Source organism: Motacilla alba, chromosome 4 (assembly GCF_015832195.1).
Source record: "Motacilla alba alba isolate MOTALB_02 chromosome 4, Motacilla_alba_V1.0_pri, whole genome shotgun sequence".
NCBI classification, from domain to species: domain Eukaryota; kingdom Metazoa; phylum Chordata; class Aves; order Passeriformes; family Motacillidae; genus Motacilla; species Motacilla alba.
In genome coordinates, this window is record NC_052019.1 from 55885731 (window position 1) to 55902705 (window position 16975).

At 38.7% G+C, this 16975-nt stretch overlaps 1 protein-coding gene across 7 annotated transcripts in view; it reads left to right on the forward strand.

Annotated features, from left to right (window-relative positions):
• Window positions 1-16975, forward strand: part of MAPK10 (mitogen-activated protein kinase 10) — a 146522-nt gene that overhangs the window by 48896 nt on the left and 80651 nt on the right. For all 7 annotated transcript variants that reach the window (XM_038134861.1, XM_038134862.1, XM_038134857.1 and 4 more), the window contains one exon: window positions 1304-1460. The gene's annotated coding sequence lies outside the window, so the exon portion shown is untranslated. The remainder of the gene's footprint in view (window positions 1-1303; window positions 1461-16975) is intronic.

Sequence of the window (16975 nt, forward strand, 5' to 3'; positions counted from 1 at the left end):
ACAGTTGATCCTGCTGTCAGGCAGGAATATAGATTGGATAATTTACTGGTGTCTTCCCCAGCAGTGTTTTTTATAACACTGTTATCAGGAATATTAGAATCTAAAATCACTTGTAAGGAAGATAAAAAAAGAAAAGGAAAAGTTTCTGATCTTCTCTTCTAGTCTTGACTTTGCCTGGTGGTTTGTGGCACAGACTTACTCGTGCATGCCTGTGTAGAGAGCAGAGTATGATCACTGATGCTGTTTTTGAAGATGCAGAGGCTCTTGAATGTGCAAATCCTGTTTTTCACTATCATGTAAGGGTGTCCTAAAGGCCTCAAACAACTGTTTGTTCCTTTTGAAGTTTGTATCCTAGATCAGATGTGCCACATAGTACAAGCCTTTGTAAGAACCCAAGGACACCTGGAGGTAAATGTGCCCTTTGATGGTCTGAAGGGTGTATTTTGCCAAGTCTTCCGTGCAAGTGACATTTAAGCATCCTGCAGAATGAGTAAATGGGAGGAGCTGCAAGGCCATTGATTGCCCTTGTCCTCCCTCCCCCGCTCTATAGATTATGAGACCTGCTGCAGTTGTTCAGGACAGCAAGGCAAAAGAGAAAGATGGAAATGTATAGTTGGCAGGTAGGTTGGTAAACAGCTCTTTCAATTTCATGATTTTGATAGAAATTGAAGCATCAGTATTATTCTTAAAGAGTGGACAGCAATACATCTTTCTAATGTACCCTCTCCTCACGGATATGAAGCTGATAAGATTTTATTTATTTCCTCCCTGAAATTTCTACTCCTGATTACTTCAACACTGATGTTTTTAATTTACCTCTCCTCAGAATGTTTCTTTATTTCTCCAGATCAGGAGTTGCCCTTTTCACATAAGCCTTCAAGTCTGTGCAGAAAGAAGATGCAGGATGTAGACTCCTTAAACTTGTCTAATGGCATATTTAAGGAATAATGTATTTCTTGTTTATTGGCCTTTTGAAGAGTTCTCTATACCTAAAGGCCCATAGCAACAGAAATGTTCTCTTCCACTGACAGGTATCTGCCTATCACAAGGCATCATTGTGATCTCCAGGCTTTTTTAATCCAACAGACTATGGCAGTACGTGAAATGACTGACCTTGGAAAAACTGCAGAGGGTTTAAAAAAACCCAGCTACTCTAATGAGAGAAAATGAACTACTTGGTATCTGTGCTGTTTTGACCTGGAGCATGGTAAAATGGAGCAAACAATCCCAAAATGAGCTAACTAACCCAACTCAGACTAGATGTGGGTTCCTTAACCGTGCCTGTCTTTAACTTCTTTGACAGCTGTCTTCCACTGGGACAGAGGTGAAACTTCGACAGACCGCATTTGTTGAGCAGTGCACCCCAGATTTGCAGCTCTCCCCAGGAAGACCTGAGAACAATTACAAGTGTGTCACCTGGACAAAATGTAAAACTTCGCTGTCAGACTGTCCTATCCCTGGTAAGGCATCTAAGACCACATAATTACTGATGAAAATGAGCTTAATAAAAAGAAATATCCTGTAAAATAAGGGGACTACTGGGACATGTTATGTGTTTGTGAAGTGTTTGCATTAGGCTGTGATGAGCATACTGTAAAAATTGCATGCAAAGTAATGGGAAGAAAACTAGTGCTGGAAAAGAAACACTTTCTAAAAATGTTCTGTTTGTTGGTTTTAGACATTGTTTTTAGTCTGCCTCCTCTGAGGGAGAATTGGTTGTGACTGTAGATTCATTTATGAAAAATGCCTGTATGTGTTAGGACAGAGCAGGTTTTGATTTGTCCTGTCAATTAATCCTGGAAAAAAATATTGAATGAAAATGAGGTAAAGATGACAGCTCTAAGCCTGGACAGAATGGGGAGGCAGACCTGACCTATATAGCTGCATATCTTACAGTGAATTTTCACTACTACATCTAGTTCTAATATTATTTCTCCTCTGTAAGAATGACTGTGCAGCTGTGGATCCTATTCAAAGCCTTATGCACATAATTACCTCTGTGGTCTAGAGAATATTGCACATGCTCATATTCCCTTTAGGCGTATATTTATTTTTTTTCCAAAATCAAGGTCTCAATACACTTGTAAAATTCTCTGTGTAGTATGGATGTGTAGTACTAAGTAGGATAATGGTGTAAATGTTAAAGATGAGCTAGCAGTACCCAGTACAATGTGACTGTTCTTAGGTCATCTTTGAATGCCCATGAATTAATAAAAGATGATTAATTGTTATAATGGGCTAAAACACTAAGAAGGACTAAAGATAGTTCTGAATGACATTCTGTGTTAAATTAATTTGCTAAGCAATGCTGTGAACAGCTGCAGAAAATCACAAAGCATTCTTGTATCTTATGTAGCCTACTTTTTTTTCTGCCTCAGTGAGTGATTTACTTAAGTTTAACTCGTTTGGGTTTTTTTTGTGGTCCTTTTAGTTTGATAAACATAGTCAATTAAATTCATGATAGGACGTGACTGGGTAAACTCAGTTTTCTAGGAGCTGATCCTACTGGAGGTTCAAATGTTGGCTGCATGTTAAGTGAATACACAGGAAATAAATGAGGATTTTAATGTTTGAACTTAAAGATATTTATTTGTGATTCTATGACTCTATTTCCATTTCTGGATCCCCAGTATGTCATGTTAAGATGACCTGCCATTAAATAATGCTTGGCTGTTGCTGGAGAGGAGGTGTTGATGCTGTTCCAGCTGTTCTGCCTGGAATCCCACTCAGGCCAGCTTGGAAACACCAGTGCAGAGCCTGTACCAGGATTAGTTTTGATGGGAACAGCATTGTCATGATGATGTTGAGATCTGTTCATAGCTGTCTAGGAGAGGTTAGAGAAGAGGCAGAACTGCTCATGAATTTGTGTTGTGGAAGAGTTGATGGCAACTCAAAATGCAAGACAGACCCACGCTGAGCTTATTAAGACTTCCATGTTCTGACTAGATTAGTACTAGAAAAAACCCTTTTTTCCCCTTTTCACTTTGTGTCTAGTGAAACCTTGCTCAGTACCAGGGCTGTCTAACATTCCCAGCAACAAACCAACAGCAAGAAGTCACTGAACTGGTGGAGCTGGCAGTTTATGGCTAAACTCAGGAGGGTTAAGGCTGAAGCATGAAGGCTCCATGCCTCCCCAGAAGTAATTTCTTTATATTTTTGGTAGTTTCAATGTGCTTAATAGAAAACAAAATGAGTCCTCTTCTCTGAGGCCATAGTCTCTGTTGGCTAGATGTACAGGGCTTACATTTCCAAGGAGGACAGCATTTACATAGCTTAGGTGTGAAAAAACACTGAAGTTCTTACCATATATGGCTCAGAATATCTTAAAGTGTGCAGAAGCTGTGCAAATTCTTTATGTCTTAGAACTGAGGATAAAAAGCACACTTCAGCACTGGAACATTTTCAATATGCTGTACTGGATACTGAAATCCTGTCATTCACAAAATGTATCTATTTCACATACCTAGTCAGCCAAACCTGTTCTATTCAGTTTAGAGTTTTTTGGTGTTTCTTGAGATACAAATTTACATGGTCAATTTACATTTTTCAAAGTTAGTATCTTCAGCTGTAAATTCTGAAGACATGCTACCTGCAGATAAAATGTTGCTGTTAATCAGAGATCCTGAGAGATTGTGGGAGGAAACTGAAATCAAACACAGTTTTTGGGTAGGACTGAGGTAGGATCAGTTGCAACTCAGAGTAATCTGCTGATATTATTCCCTCTTGTTCTTTCAAATAATGTGTTTTATTTGAATTACATAGCATGGGGTACTGAGCCCCTGTGTGAGCAAAGTAAAGACAGCTGGCACAAGGGATTAATAGTGATGCTTCTTTATTGCAGATGTTTGGCCCTGTAATTTAGAGAAATAGGCCAGTCATGAGAAGGAGAACAGGGCCGCATTTTCCCTGCTGTTCTGTTGAGGTCGATAAGTGACATTTCTGCTGATTGAGTTTCAGTTTTGGGAAGTGTTTGAACAGTTTTGGTTATGTTGTGTATAATGCACATATTTGTATATATTTGTGGAAAATCAATAATGGTATAAAATGCCTGCTTTCAGTTTTCACCCCTCTTGTGTAAATCAGGGATAAAATGTTTTTATAACATTGTGTCTCACCAGACGTCTACTGCAGGGAATTTGTTGAACTCATTAAATATCATAGAGGACAAAATGCCCATAAATTCACTCAAATGAATTCATGAACACTTAAACTACTAAAACCTGATTTTCTCTGTGTTTCTTGCTTCTGATTAATTATACTTCCAAAAGTGATTCACTGTTGAGGGACAAACAGACAAGCTTTATTTCATTAGGGGAAAAAAAAGAAAAAGCTAAAACTTTCATCCTGCTTAGCAATGTCTGCAGAAATGGCAGAGTTTACCCTGAGGTGCTGCAGGACAGGAGCTGTCTCAGCCTGTCCAGTTTGCAGTGCATTGACAGTCACCTACAGGTACCCTGCACTGGAATTGCACTGGTTCAATGTGGCACCTTTCAGATGTGCTCTGCTGTAAGGCAGGAGGGCTGGTACAACTCACAAAAGGGTTTGTTAGGTAACAAATGGCAGTTGGATATAAAGTTTGGAGCTAGAAAATAGCAATGAGGGTTAACCAGATTTTAAGCATCTCGTGGTGACCAGTCTGGCCAGTTCTTATTTGTTGTTGTAAGTATCCGAAGTGTTATTATATTGAAGATCTTCTCATAATGCAAACAGGCCCGATAAAAGTTGATTTTTTCTTCAGTGGATGCATTACTGCCATATAAAGGTGTGGCATACATTTAGAACACTACTTTTAAGCAGATTTATTCGTGGTGGTCAGCTCAGGCCAAAAAAAGCCAGAAGACCCTTTGTTGTGTTCCCAATGCAAAAGTGTTGTTATCTTATTGCAGGAGTCCCATACCTTCTCAGTGATTTCTCATGGGTAGTTCTTCTCAACACTGCTCCTTCTTCTTCAATGCCCAGTCAGCAGCTGACCCTAGGTCCCAGTTCTCCCTGTCTTATAGGACTGTTCTTCCTTTTTGGTTACAGCTGTGAGTCAAGCCTGTTTCTGATCTTGGATAATTGGCCTGGCTGCAACTCTTTGGGGGTAAAACTGCTTTTTACACATTTCTTATACTCTATTCCCACCACAACCCTTCTAGTGTTAGCCACAACTAAAACCTGAACAAAACTCTCAGACTTCAAAGAAAAACCAAAGGAAAGCTTTACAAACAAAATATATTGTGAAAGTAGCATCTGCTCTGATAAACAATGCATTTTGCAAGATTGTTATTCAAGCTGATGGGCTATTGAGATTAAAAAATAAAATTTTTTAAAAATACAGTATTATAAAGCACCTTCTTGTGAGGTCCGAATCTGGTATAAGATTTTATCTTTTGTTTGTTTTTAAGGCTCCAACTTGTGTATTGCTAGTTGTAGGTACTTAAATTACCCAAAATCTCAGCCTTCTTCTTTGTCATGCCCTAAAGAACAGAGTTTTGAGGACAAAGAGAATTGGGGGGACACAGAATGGCTGATATAGAGTCTTTGTACACTCATGAAGAGAGGTAGGGGCATGGTTACTTTTATAGCCGTATTTACAATGGCTTTAAAAGTTCATCCTGCTTCAGAAATGTCATGTTCCTTTTCCTGTATCCCGTCATCATTCACAAATTTCTGCCCAGCCTAAGTTAAAACTCCCTGCCATTCAAAAGAACACAAAATCTGTTGTTATTAGTCATGTATCCATTTGATTTCACATCAAAACCCAGAAATGTGTTGTAGGGAAAAAAAAGTTAGGGGAAAAAAAAGATTATAGAAATACAAGGTCTCACAGAGAAATATATCAGTTTATTTGGCTGCTCATTTCTCCTCCAATATGTTTGGATTTGAAAAGGAAATGCAAAAAAAGAAAGCATTTGGCTATGCAAGCAAAATTGGATTTTGTTCCTTTGTTTCTGGGAAACAAGGATAGGTTTCTCTTAAGTTTTGCTTGATAGAAACACAGTCTTCCTTAACTTTTGTTTTGTTTAGGAATTTGACCTTTCTTATTTATATTAATTTTCAGTAGGTGGATTAAGGCCAGGCATCCAAGCCACAACTCCTGGCCGAGTGAACATATAATTTATTTTCCTGTGCCTTTGTTTTATTATCTGTCAAATGTGTGTGGAGGAACTCCTGAGTTCTTTATAAAAGAACCTATTTTTGTAAAACATTTAGATCCTACTTTTTCGTTGTGCACCATACTTGGAGAGAGGAGAGGTCTAAAATGTGTGGTTTTTATCTCCATGTTTGCAGTAAACAGTCAATTACCTTGGAAATACACTTACTGTGCACATTATTGCGAGGGGATTATTTAGCATAGGGTCTGAAAGCTATCTTGTAGTCTACAGGAGGCTGGAAACCATGTGAAGAAAATTTGTTGTCTAAATTTAGCTATTTTTCATGGACAGAGAGTCATTTTTGTGCCGAGCAGCTTCATGGCATTCATTGCATGTTGCAATAGCTCACGCTACCATTTTGAAATGGAGAACAGGAATCAATCAGCTGTTTCACAGTGGGATAATTCCTTGCAAGTGATGTCAGGTCAGTTGGATTTAAGTTGATTTATCTCATGTTTAGTGTCTATGGGAGCTGGAAATGATATCGGAAAACACTTAGGCTCAGTCATATCTGATTCTCTGAGCATCTGTTCTTGTTTAGGAAGCGGGCTCAAACTAACTTATGATACTGGGAATTAGTGCCTTTCAGTGCAGTGTTTTCAGCTTGGCACTGAAAAGCAGGCAGCAGAGCTGGCTGGTTGTGCTTTCTGGACATGTGGCCTTTGCGGGGTTCAAGAGAACAAGGAAATATATGAATTTTTTTAATATTTCTGTATGTTATGTATACATGTTTTTAATAATATTTCACACCTGTTTAGAAGTAGAGAAGATAGCAACAGAGTTAAAGTAAGCAAGGTGCTGTAGCTTTTCCCTAGTTCAGGAGTGTTTACATTTGTAGTTGAAGTCTAAAAGCAGGAGGAGGTGACTTCAGCTACCCTGACATTTGCTGGTCTGTCACTCACTCAAACTGCAATTGCCTTCTTGTGGTGCATAATTCCTTGCCTGCTGCAAGAAAAAAGCTAAGTGTAATTGGGATTTTAGTGGCCAACAGATGTTCCAGAGACAGAAAACGATCCCCTGCTGAGCCCTCGATAAAGGCTGCCCCCACAGCAAAAACCAAAACCAAAAATGGTAAAGCCCTGAAACCTTAATCCCAAACTCTAGAGCTCTGGGATATGACCGAGTTCTACTTTTTTTCATTCATGTTTACATTTTAATTTAGGATGGTGAATGCCAGCGCTCCAGTGGGATTGTGCAAGGGCTGTGTTATGCTTTATGAGCATGGGCCTCCACTGGGACTAATGCAAAGCTGCACTGTCCCCATGGGAGCATTTTTACCTTGGGCACACACACTAAATGGTTGGGATTTTCCTAAAACAAAAAGGACATTTGGGTTTATATCTCCCTTAAGAGCTTTCTCTTCTGCAGATGACCATGAGCGTTATGAACACGTGTAAGGGGTGTGAGTATTATTGCTTCTGATCTGACAGCTTGTGTGCATGAAGGTGTGCAGGATGTGCAGTGTTTGTGCACTCCAAGCTTGTAGTCTGACTGGGATGGGTGTCAGGCAGATGGGCTAATGATTTATAGGGAATAGAACTAATCAAGTGTGAAAGGCTGAACAAAATGAAAGGTATTTATCTTTCTATTTTCTTGTGAGCCTCAAGAAAACTCGGCACTTTGGACATCAGAAGGTTTCTAGCTGTGGAGGACCTCTGGTAACTAAGTCACAGCTGTAAAAGAAGCCAAAATCATAGGAAGAGCAAGCCATGGATTGTAGCATTTTAAAAATTACAGAAGGTTCCAAAAGGAAGAGCCTGAGAATTATTCTTGCACTTACATTTAGGGAATCAAAAGTAGGACACGGTTGTGTTCTTGTACATCTTAAATTCTTCAACATAAGTATTCATATAAAATATGTGTTTACCCTTTTCATGTCAATGTACTTTGCGATAGTTGGGTAGTCCAGTCCAAATTCTTTCAAAGTAATACATAAGTTTGTCATTTAAGTTTTCCTTTGGTCTTTCTTCCCCTAGTGCTTCCTTGCACTACTCACCACAGAGTGCTGATGGCAAAGACTGTCTCAAGGATGCTCAGCTTGTATTTGCTGGGGTATACCTCACCTTATTAATGGTAGTGTTTTGTAGGAGAGGAAAGAAGTCCCCAATCTCCCTGGTGTACCCAGGTAAATTAAACTTGTTCCTTTATTGTCTGTTGCTCCCTTGCCTTACTGAGCCAGGCACCCATAGTTGTTGTGTTTGCCCCTTTTCCCAGCTCTGAGGGAGCTGGGATACAAGAAAGAATAGAGTTTTTAATGTCATGTCACATTTGAGTTACATTCCGTATCTGTGAAAATTTTGTTTTCATATGAGGTGTTGGACCTTGTATGTTAGTGCAGATTTTTAAAGCCTTTTATCCTTGTCTCTGAACCTTTGTTCCTCAGCAGAGTCAAATATTTCAGAAAACTTTCCTCAGCAACCCAAGAATAGGAGAGGCAGAGTCACCTGTTTGTCTAAAATGTCTGTGCTTCAGCTCTGCTTTAATCAGTTCCAGCATTTCTGTCCAACTCTGAGGGCACCCACGCTTTGAAGTGGTGCTGTGGGCCTCTGCCTGGAAAAATCAATTCCAAATTGTTGTTTACCCATTGCAGGGAGACTTTTCCCTGCAGTCAGAAAGATGTATGAGCTAGTGTCTCTGTGTCTTAGAGGCAACGAGGAGGGAGGAATTATGAAATAGTCTGTTTTTGTTTCTGCTTTTTCTTTTCCCAAATGATTTGTCTAGAAAATTGCAGACTTTGCCTCTTTGGCTCCTTTTTTCCCTTACCGAAGAAATTCCTATCCCTGGACTTTATCAAAGTCACTTTGTTCCAATGCTACAGAACAAAGAGAAGCAAAGAAAAGAAATTACTTTCTTGTGGTGATTACCTTTTGTATTTTAACATGCTTTTCCTTGTTTTACTTTTATATAAGAACCGAAAGGGAACGTGTCTTGGTTTTGATCACTCCTTATCTGTCCACTCAAGGTTCACAGGACTGTGAATTTTTTTCCTAATGTGCTTGTTTGTAGTTAATAGGAAACTAACAGTAGCCTTCATGATTCTGTATTTATGCAATAATCACCTACTGTATTTCTGGTTTTGAACATGGAAAAGCAAATGGCACTTGCAGCAACACCCCTTGGCAACAGCAGATATGCTTTCTTTAAATAGTTCATCTCCCATTGTTTTATGATGCTCTGGAAATTTAACCTTATTCAGTGCATAAATAATTATCATTATTATCCCTTATGCTTTGAAGAACATTGACCCAGCATTATCTCTAGACTAGAGCAAGGAAACACCCACTTTTGCTGGGTTTGTATCTGCCTGAATCAAAGGGGTGTTTCTTTCTTCAGCCATTCTACCTTAGTATGACACATTCTAAACAACAGCAGCATAGGTGAATGGCTACAGTCCAGCAGTAGATAAGCTGTTCTTTCCTGACAGTACTGATAATCAGAAACACAGGGTATTTTCTTACTCCATTAAGAATTTTTTGTCTCATAAATTTAGGATTTTAATCAAAAGCAGATAGAAAGTATCAAAATATTTTCTGTGTTTTGTAAAATAATATGTAACTGCCATTTGATATTTACAGCTTACAGAGATTCTGCAATAAATCCTGTTTGCATCCTGGAGATGAGTTGTTCTAGTAGTGTTTTGTTATGGGAGTAATTAAAATTTGCAAGTATTAAAGCTTAGAAGGGGGAAAAGCTTTTCAGAAGCAAATGAATCTGTATTTTAGTTGTTTGAGAAATAAGCTGGTTTTTAGCTGCAGAATTTACAGTGTAATCTGCTCATGGCTGCAGCCTTGCACTCCATAACTAAGCTTCTTACATTTTTTAGAGTAAGAGTGTTTTTAGTTGCGTGGCTACTGTATGCACCCACACAACTATGTGTAAATACAATGTGTATTTACAAATATGTAAATACAAACCGAGGCAGGGATTGAGCACCCTAACTTTGCAAATGAATGAAGCAATTGTCCTTGTTTTGATTAGAAAGTTTTGATTATAGCTGTCCTAAGGTCCCTTCCAAGGTGAGTGGATTTTTGGCTCTGTTCCTGAATAACCTTGAGGTGTGAATTAGCTGGCTCCATTCAGTGGCCAATTGTACAGCCCTTTTAAAGTTGTGATGATAAATACAGATGTTGCAGCTGAGCGAGTTATTCCACAGTCCTGAGCAGCTATTCATATCTCCATCATGCACACTTTGATACAGGAAAGATAAACATTGGTAGAATGTAATAAAATTTTTATCAAATAAGTAAAAGCATGGCTAAATATTATTTTAGTAGCAATTTTTTTCCTCTCAAGTGACCAAACCTGTCAATTTTTCCCCTAAATTGAATGAAACTGACAGAACTTGCTGTTTACTGCAGTGCCCCATAATTAAGGTACCCTGAAAAAGGATCTATAACAGGATCTAAGTGCCCTGGCATTTTATACATTTGTCCCAAAGTTAGAATTTTGCTTTTGGCTGGGATATTAATTCTTTTTACAAGCACCCTTCATTAATGGGGTGGTTGACATGTGTAACAGAGCAGCTTGTAAGAATGAGCTCCAATGCCATACTGTTCAATTAATCAGACATTAACTCCAAACTATTCAAATTTAAAATATATGTTTTTTTCAAATCTAATAATTTTCTTGATGCTGCATGATACAGACAGTAATCAAGTATTTTTCTCTATGTTGTGCATAAAATATAGGTAATTTTCACCAGTCATAATGTGCCAGGGATGTCTGTGTTGAAGGCAAATGTAACTGAATTTGAATTAGGTTTCGAGGTTGACTTGGGAGTTTATTGAAAATAGTTTTGGTGTGATTCAGTACATACCTTCAGGCAGCTTTGCCACTGACATTTATCCAAAGAGCAGCTTTATATTGATTTTATTTTTTAATAGAGGAAAAGCAAAGTTCTGAGAGAGCAGAATTTTTCATTCAGCTGTGCTGAGACAGTTGCCTCAACTTTTTATCTCTTTCTTTTTTCTTCAGAAAGAGAAAGCAGATTAAAATCAAGTGCCAAAATAGGAAAAATGCGTAAAAGTAAAAAAATCTTGTTTTCACTATTGTGATAAAGAATATCTTATGTGAGGCAGGCAGTGTTTTACTGTCCTCATCTCTTTCCAATTAGCTTTTCTTCATTTCTTTAACAGTAGTAGCCACAGTCTCACACACTTGCCACTCCAGGTTCATCCTATGCAAATTCAGAGCTGCTTCCAACATCAAAGTTTCATTTTACAACTCTAGGAAATGGCTAGAATTTATTCAGGGAGTGAAGATATTCAGCTGCAAATGAAAAGATGATGTGAGAGATTATGACAAGATCATCATAAACTTTGACTAATTAATCTGCTGCAGCATCTTGCAGGAGTAGGCTCTTTTCCTCATAATACCTGTTCATGACAGTAAGTATTTCCTCTGGATGTGGTAACTTGGTCATTTAGACCAAGCATAGTCAGGTGAGGAATTCTGTCTCGTAATAACTGGCTGGAGAAAAAACAATAAGCTAGTAGCAGACCAGATTTAGAGTTCATTTGTTCCTGTCCTCTGCATGTGAGCTGTGCTCATTATGGATATCTGCTTTTCAGTCCCTTGTCTTTTCAGTTTGTTTGTTCTTTTTTGTTTCATATATATTTCCTTTTCAGTGCTATTCCACAACTGTTTTTTTTTTCCTTTTCACTCTCTTTCTCAGCAGCTGCTTTAGACCTACTTGCATAATTCTTGTGAATTTTAACATGCCATCACTTCTCTTCCCAGTGGAAGATGATCTGTTTCTGCTGGGATATAACCTTAATAATTACATTGTTCACACCACTGCTTTCCCTGGTTATTCCAAGAATAATTAAAATGGGAGAGTAGACACAACAGAAAGGCACTCTTTTGCAGTAGGAACACTCTCCTTGACTATTACTAATCCACTTGCAAATGTCAGTTCATATTTATCCTCTGAGGTGTGTTTAAGCTTCTTGTTAAGCAGTGGGTCTCCTGTTGCCATGCTGTACATTAGATCTGAAAGAAAAAAGTTAGATAAAAAAAGCTGATAGGCCTAAAGGTTTGGTCTCTGAAGGGAAGACCAATTTGATAGGATATTTGAACATGTATATCCCTATTATAACTGGCAGCAATTATATGAAAAATGTGGGTGAATTGCAGGACTTCTTTCTTGATCCAGCATGTTAAAGATGTCAGAGCCCATGTTTGAAATTCTGCAGGAGTTTGGGGATCAGACATCGCCAATCTCTGCTGGCACGCTTTGTCATGCTGTATGAATTTGTTCAGGTCTTCATTATTTCCTGCACTCTTGTTTACACGGAGCAGAATAGCCAAGTTTCAGAAAAGGAAAAATATAGTTACAGGAGTTAGAACATTGCTGAATGCTTCAGAGAACTTATGCTGTGGTGTGAGTATGTATTGTCAGATGAAGGAGAGAAGAATTCCAGTACTGGAAATGCATGAAATTGTTCAAGCACATTTTCAAAACAGGAAGCATTAGTAATTCATGAAAGTTAATCTTTGAACATTAGCATTTTTAAAGAAGGTTTTTAAGTGACAACGGAATTGATCAATTGCCCCCTCTCATTGAATTAGGACAGGATGGGTTTTTTAAATAACTTTAAGTGATGGTGCTATTTCATTAATTTTTTTTCATGCCCTGAATCTTTATGTTCATGAATGAAACTAAATGAGGTAGTAATAAATACTTTAATTCTCCTTTTGTAGAACAAGTAGAGAACTGCAAGTTGGTAAAGATAGGGAGCACATTCACTGTGCCTATTGTGCACATATCCTGTATTTGGGTGGTAATATAAAATAAACAGAAATGCTGGATTTGATTACTTGATACGAATATGTATTTCTTCCCCATACTATTGAGATTATCACAAAACTGATGGGACTTGGCCTAGATATTGGTGGACGTCCTCTGATTTTTTTACAACCTTCCAGTTTGCAGCCACAATACGCCAGGTTTAAATCTAGTGAAGGTTTACATACAAGTTGTTCTTTCTACTTTATCTCCAGCTGCCATTTGATTTGTTTAAATTGGGACTTGCATTTCTATTTTTTTTTTTAATTCCATGTGGGACTACTTTTTAAATTAGGAATTTAAGCATTTGTTTCCATTTTGTTTTGTTGTAGGCATGCAAGTACCTCTTAAAGTATAGTCTCAGGAGCATGGGAGATGATGAGAACAGCAGCAGGGCTAGTTTGGGATATTTATTTCAAGTGCAGCAACAGTGGTTTAAATACAGGTCAAACAACTGCTGCAGTTTTTCCTCATGAAGAGCCTTGTTGAGCCCTGGATCAGTGTGTTTGACATGGATGGTTGTGCTGTGGGGTGAGATGAGCACCCCTGCCTGCCTGGGCTGGGATGAGGGAAGCAGTATTGCAGCAGAGCAGCTGGCTCCTTTATCTCTCCGAATAAAAAAAAGTTATGTGGGACTTTACTGAGGCTCAACATTGGCCTTCTGAACTTTCAGAAAAGGCTTTAAATATACTGTGTCAGGCCGAGGCACTGTCCATTGGGCATGAGGGACTTACCTGTTGATTAGGAGATGCAGGGATGATAAGCCATCATGAAGGTATTTTCTCAAAAGAAAGTGACTGTGATGCTTTTTCCAGGTAAAGGAGCTCGCCATGGTGGGTGCAAGTGCTTAGGCTCTCTTTGGGCCAGCAGAGCAATAGCCCAGACCCCTCAGACTGGAGGTTTGTATCTTTTAGGCTTAAGACAAACACAGTCTCCCTGTCCATGATCAATGAGCCACTTATGTGAAGGATAGGGCAACCTGGGTGGAAAACAATACTCCTAGGCCAAAAGATTAATCTCACTGGGCCAAATTGCCCAGACATGCCCTGGGTACCAATATCATACAGCACTGAGGGTGAGGAAAGATTTCAAGGATAAGCAGAAAGGTTTACTGCAGGAGGCTGAGAACTGCAGCTGCCATTGGTTTTCTGGTCTGTTTTAACTGCTCTCATGGTTTTTTTCTCTGTTCCCAGTAATTATACTAATAGTATTGATTTAATCCTTTCAGTCTTCAAAGAGCTGTTTGAATACTAATTAGATAATCATCCTGACCCCTGGAGAGACAGATAACCATTATTAAAAGTAAAAAAAAGCCCTAAAAAGTCGTTGTATAGAAAAGGAAGATTTGATAGGAACACTGCAGGTAAAGAGAAGCTCATGCCTGAAATTTGGGCATGTCTTTAGTCCATGTTCTGTTTTGAAGAACAGCTTTCCATAAGGAAGGAACAGTGGAGTGAAGAAGAGGATGGCAAAGCAGCAGGCTAGGTAGAGGCCAAGCCTCAGTGGGTCCAGCCAGCAGTTCCCTTGGGGCCTGTGCCACTGTACAGCTCAGAGGATTTTTGGGATTTTCTTTATCTTGCCTTCATGGCTGGTTTCCTCCTCCTGATTTTAATGTCTCTCTTTTAGTTTTGCTTTGCCTGAAAGTATGTCATTTGTTTGCTGCTGAGTCTTGTATGTTTTTGTGGGTTCTGGAAGACAGATGCCTTGATCCTAGTGAAGATTTGGGATCCAGTTGTGACTTTGCTGTTTCACAGACAGGTTTTCTCCCTGTAATGCTACAGAAGTCTGTGGCTTCCCAGACTATTTTATTCTATCAACAATGTTCTGTTCTCCCAGTTATTCGCCCCCTTGGGTGATATCACTCAGTTTTGTAAAGGTAAAGTGTCAGAGGTGGGGTAAAGAAATATTGGATGCTTATGCTCCCACGTAAAGCTCCAGTTGCTGGTGAGTGATGCTGTTTGTCTCTGTAGCTTCTTGTTTCATAACTGCTTTATGTTGTAACACAATTATCTCAGCATCAGGCCAGTTCTTTATTCTGACACTTCTTAAACATCTCTAGTGATGTGGTGTCAGCTCGCACCAGAGGAGACGTGATCAAGGAGATCTGTGCAGCTGAGTGCAAATCTGTTTTCTGTCTGAAGGAATTAGAAGTTACATACACAAGTGATCACTTACAGGGCACCAAAGGGAACCTTGTATGAATTCAATAAACATTTTAAAACATGAACTCAAGTCTGTTTTGTCCTGGGTACACCTTTCTGTGCCATGGAAAGGTGGCATTCATTCCCGTTGTACAACTGGAGGAACTCTGCTCTGTAGTGATTCATTTGGTGTATCTCATGTACAGAGGAATATGGGTATTGATCTAGGCCATTAAAATGTATCATACTTCTATTATTTTATAAGCATTAACTGCCCACAAGGACAACATCGTAAATTCTAAAATGTATTCCAGTTCATAAAACTCCCCAGTCTATTGCTCTACCCAGGGTGACTATTAACAGTCACAGTAATTTCTGTGGACAGTTGAGGAGCAGGGTATGACTAGTAATGCATGCATAATACAAAGTATATCTTCTCAATAGACCCTCACAGCAAATTCAGGGAGAAACCAAATTCCCCCAATTTTCTTCCCTTCCTTTCTTCACTTTCCACCATTAAGCTCTTGACCATGGCATGTCATATTGACATTTTAGTCATTGATTATTATAGCAATGCAGTGCATACAGCCAGTGAGTGTATCTGCAGCATGACAGTGTAATTACCTGCTGGCTTTCCAGAAATCATTGGCAATATGACTAACGACTAATGTTAAAAGCTTTTTTTCCCTTCTTCTTCTTTTTTTTTTCTTGGAAAAAAGCTTCCTTTCTTCTTTTTCATTTTGATATAAACTATTATATTCCTCTGTGGAATATGAGACTCTGGTAATGACTCAGTGGGCAGTGAGACAGCAATCTCAGACACTGTAACGTGATGCAGAAAAGGTCATAAACTTGCTTTCATAACAGGATTATTCATATATTCATTCATTAAAAATTAAACACATGTGGGAGCACATGGTGCATTGAAGTTGGCAAGTATTGGTGAATACTTTTTTGTAGTTTCTTTACTCCTAATCAGTTGGTGTGAGTTGAAATTACTCCAAATTAAGTCTTGTCTTATTTAGTGCCATTTAGACTTGTAGTTAGTTGTTCCTACTGAAGACAAGTGCCATAGCTACATAGTGTTTCAGAATCATAGCTTTGTCTTTATGGAGTGATGGTTGGATGGTTGTTTTGTTTTAATTTTTAAGTCTTTACAATGAGGTCATATTTAAAAGAACAACATTAAGTTCTATATATCATGTATCTAATTTTAGCTAAAAGTTGCTAGGTTTTTTAATTGTACTGGTAACAAATTTTTGTTGTATTTTTGTGTGTTTGGCTGGGTTTTTTTGTGGTTTTTTTGAGTCATGCAGAAGAATGACGTGCTCCAAAGTCTTGTGGTGTAGCTGCCATCCCAGCCTGACAAGTTTGCTGTGGGTGTTTGTCATTGATGTACCATGCTAGAATGCAGCTAGGACAGGACTGGTTAGGCAAAGCTGGATGTGATGCTGTGGAACTAAATTAAAACAGCTGTAATGGGCTGCACAGGGAGGCCTGTCTAGTCTAGCCTATGGCTCCCTGGGCCAGTATCAGCTGACTGGGAAATCCAGAAATAGGCTGAGCATGGAGTGGCAGACTGTGACTCAGGGGTGTCTTGAGTCAGGGGTGATATTTTCGAGGTTAATAGCCTTCAGCAGATTTCTTCTTATGTGAATTTGCCTAATCATATTAGTGCTTATGTTGACTTCTGGCTTCCACAGCAACATGAGACAAAGAGTTTCACTGTGATGAAATAGTGTATGAAGAACTATGTCTTATTGTTGATTCTAACTCTTATAACTAACTTGGTGACTTTTTAAATTTTTAATTTGAAAAAAAAAATGGAAGGGTGTTTTCATTTTTCAGTATGCCACTTATTTTATGTATCTCCAGCATATTTCTGCTCAGACAGTTCTTTTCTAGGCTAA